Source organism: Ursus arctos, unplaced genomic scaffold (assembly GCF_023065955.2).
Source record: "Ursus arctos isolate Adak ecotype North America unplaced genomic scaffold, UrsArc2.0 scaffold_10, whole genome shotgun sequence".
NCBI classification, from domain to species: Eukaryota; Metazoa; Chordata; class Mammalia; order Carnivora; family Ursidae; genus Ursus; species Ursus arctos.
In genome coordinates, this window is record NW_026622764.1 from 49,842,970 (window position 1) to 49,847,264 (window position 4,295).

The 4,295-nt window shown below is 34.7% G+C and overlaps 1 pseudogene; it reads left to right on the forward strand.

Annotated features, from left to right (window-relative positions):
• The first annotated feature begins 302 nt into the window (after window positions 1–302).
• On the forward strand, window positions 303–1,189 carry LOC113251049 (methylsterol monooxygenase 1-like; annotated as a pseudogene).
• Window positions 1,190–4,295: the final 3,106 nt, after the last annotated feature.

Here is a 4,295-nt window from a genome sequence, read left to right on the forward strand (position 1 = left end):
TTGGATGCTAACCATAGGCTATGTCATTGGCAAACATATTCTTTGATTCAGTAGGCTGTCTTTTAGTTTTGTTGGTTGTTTCCTTTGCTGTGCAGAAGCTTTTTATTTTGATATAGCCCCAATGGTTTATTTTTGCTATTGTTTCCCTTGCCTCAGGTGGTATATCTAGAAAAATGTTGCAAGCCCCCAACATGGGGAGGCAGGTTCCGAGGCTGCAGAACCTGGCCAAGCCTGGGTGACGGTGGCCCGCAGTTCCCTCACAGTCGTCCAGAATTCTAAGGCTTTCTGCAGAGATTTAAAAAATGGCAACAAATGAAAGTATTAGCATCTTTAGTTCAGCATCCTTGGCTATGGAGTATGTAGATTCACTTTTACCTGAGAACCCTCTAGAAGAACAATTTAAAAATGTTTGAAACTATATGTTGAATAATTATATAAAGTTCCAGATTGCAACTTGGGGATCCTTGATAGTTCATGAGGTCCTTTATTTCTTGTTCTGTTTACCTGAATTTTTGTTTCAATTCATACCTTCCATGAAAAAGTACAAAGTTCAAAAGGATAAACCAGAAACATGGAAAACCAGTGGAAATGCTTTAAAGTACTTCTCTTTAATCACTTTTGTATCCAGCCTCCTTTGATCTGTGGAACTTATTATTTTACAGAGTATTTTAATATACCTTATGATTGGGAAAGAATGCCAAGATGGTATATGCTTTTGGCAAGATGCTTTGGCTATGCAGTGGTTGAGGATACCTGGCACTGTTTCCTACATAGGCTCTTACATCACAAAAGAATATATAAATATATTCATAAAGTTCATCATGAGTTTCATGCTCTATTTGGAATGGAAGCTGAATATGAACATCCCTTGGAAACTCTGATTCTTGGAACTGGATTTTTTATTGGAATCATGCTTTTATGTAATCACGTCACTCTCCTTTGGGCGTGGGTGACTATTCATTTGATAGAAACTATCGATGTCCATAGTGGTTATGACATTCCACTCAACCCTTTAAATCTGATCCCTTTCTATGCTATGCTGGTTCTTGGCATCATGATTTCCACCACATGGAACTTCATCAGAAACTACGCTTCAACATTTACATGGTGGGATAGAATTTTCAGAATAGACTCTCAATTTGTTGCCTGCAATGAAAAGATGAAGACGACTGAGAAAAAGACTGAATAAATATCTCATCTAAACCTTCCTGAAGATACACACTTTCCTGAATTGGAGCGAGCAGCTAACATTGCTTCTGCAGAGCAGAAATAAACATGTGTCTTGGCTGCTAAGTGATACAAAGAACATTAACAATCTTTAATTATCTTTCTAGTGGGAACTTTCTCTACTTTACATAAAAGTTCTGTATGTGTAGAAAAAAGTAAATACATATTTAAGTACGATTTTCATGCGGAAGTTGTAAAGGCCATGTTGCTAACCGTACAGAAAGGTTTTAAGTAATGGAGGAAGTATTAACCTATGTCTTTCCCCCAGTAGTACCACAGGCCTGAGGTTGAAATTGGTCTTCAAAATCTTTTAAATATATAGTGGCCATTTCCGAAACTCTTAGTAGGGTGTTGGCCTCCTATTGAACTTTAAATATTTTTTAGAATTTGCCTAAACTCAAAGCAACATGGGTTGAATCATATCAATTGACAGTGTGAGTGAGTCTGCCAAATCAGGAATAGCCAGAGAACTTCACTCTTGTCCTGAGCCGACTGGTTTGGGGTGATTCTCTTTCTTTGGGAAATCTTTTGGGATTGCACTTTACTACCGGTATCTATAAATTAAGGCATTTCTGAATTGTAGTAAGTGGAATATTTTAGTCTAAAGGTTTTCAGGTTACTCGAATTTTTTTTTTTTAAATTGAGCTTTATTTCTGCTATTTACCCTTTCATTTTTGTATAACAAGTTTTCATTATACTTTAAACTGTATCTTGAGATGTGAACTGACTTGCTGTATTTGCACTTTGAACTATTGAAATACTGTGATTTTTTTTGTCTGAAAGAAGAAAAGAAAAACGTTGCTAAGATAGAGTCAGAGAAATTACTGCCTGTGTTCTCTTCTAGGATTTTTATGGTTTCGGGTCTCACATTTAGGTCTTTTGTCCATTGTGAGTATATTTTGTGTGTGGTCTAAGAAAATAGTCCAGTTTCAATCTTTTGCATGTAGCTGTCTGGTTTTCCCACACCATTTATTGAAGAGACTTTTTTCCATTGCATATTTTGCCTCTTTAGTGAATGATTAATTGACCATAAAAGCGTGGGTTTATTTCTGAGCCTCTATTCTGTTCTATTGGTCTATGTCGATTTTTATGCCAGTACCATACTGTTTTGATTACTACAGCTTTGTAGTGTATCTTGAAATATGGGATTGTGGTACCTTCATCTTTATTCTTCTTTTTTTCTTATTCAGGTTCTTTCATTGTTCTATACAAATTTTAAGATTATTTGTTCTAGTTCTGTGAAAAACGTTGTTGGTAGTTTGATAGCAATTGCATTAAATATGTACATTGATTTGTGTAAAATGGATATTTTAAAGATATTTGTTCTGCTAATCCATGCTCGTGGAATATCTTTCCATTTGTTTGTGTCATCTTCAATTTCCTTCATCCGTGTTTTATGATTTTCAGAGCATAAATTTTTCACCTCCTTGGTTAAGTTTATTCCTATGTATTTTATTATTTTGGGTGCAACTATAAATGGGATTGTTCTTCCAATTTCTCTTTCTACTACTTCATTATTAGTGTTTACAAATGCAATGATTTCTGTATATTGATTTTGTATCCCAAGACCTTACTGACTTTTGTTTATTGGGAGATTTTTGATTACTGATTCAATTTAATTGCTGGTAATCTGTCTGTTCAGATTTTCTACTTTTTTCCTGATATAGTTTTGGGAGGTTACATGTTTCTAGGAATTTATCCATTGCTTCTAGGTTGTCCCATTTTTTGGCATATATTTTGTCATAATTAGTTCTTATAATCCTTTATTTTTCTGTAGTGTCGGTTATCATTTTTCTTTCATTTCTGATTTTGGGTTGTCTCTCTTTTTAAAAATTTTTATTAAATTTTTTTTTTCTTTTGAGAGTGAGAGAGCACAAGCAGGGGGAGGGGCAGAGGGAGAGGGAGGAGGAGAATCTTAAGCAGGCTCTATGCCTAGTGCAGAGCCCAATGCAGGGCTCGATCTCATGGTGCTTAACCAACTGAGCCACCCAGGCATGCCCCCCCCCCTTTTTTTGAGTGAGTCTTGCTAAATATTTATCAATTTTGTTGATCTTTTCAAAGAACCAGCTTCTGGTTTCATTGATCGTTTCATTTATTTTTTTAGTTTCTATTTCATTTATTTCTGCTCTAATCTTTATTGTTTCCTTCCTTCTACTGGTTTTGGGTTTTGTTTGTTCTTCTTTTTCTATCTCTTTTAGGTGTAAGGTTAGCTTGTTTATTTAGATTTTTCTTGCTTCTTGAAGTTGGCCGGTATTTCTATAAACTTCTGTCAGCTTTTGCTATATCCCAAAGAATCCAGACCATTGTGTTTTCATTTTCATTTGCTTTTATATATTTTTTATATATTTTTTAATTTTCTCTATGATTTTCTTGTTGACTCATTCATCTTTTAGTAGCACGTTTTTTAACCTCTGTGTATTTGTGTTCCTTCCAGATTTTTTCTTGTGGTTGATTTCTAGTTTCATAGCAGTGGTGTTGGAAAAGATGTACAGTATGACTTTGATTTTTTTCATTTGTTGAGACTTGTTTTGTGGCCTAATATGTGATCAGTCCTGGAGAATGTTCCTTGTGCATCTGAAAAGAATGTATTCTGCTGTTTCAGGATGGAATGTTCATACTATATCTATTAGATTCATCAGATCCAATGTGTCATTCAAAGTCACTGTTTCCTTTTTAATTTTCTGTCTGGATGATCCATTGATGTAGGTGGGGTGTTAAAGTCTCCTACTAATATGTTATTACTATCTGTTACTTCCTTTATGTTTGTTATTAACTGCTTTAAGTATTTGGGTGTTCCCATGTTGGGTGCATAAATATTTACAATTGTTATATCTCCTTGTTGGATTGTTCCCTTTATGATTATACAGTATCCTTTGTCTTGCTACAGGCTTTGTCATAATGTCTATTTTGTTGATATAAATATTACTATCCTGGCTTTCTTTTCACCTCCATTTGCATGATAAATGCTTTTCCATCCCTTCACTTTAAAAAAAAAAAGATTTTGTTTATTTATTTATTTGACAGAGAGGTGAGAGAGAGCATGAGCAGAGAGGAGCAGAGGAAAGGGG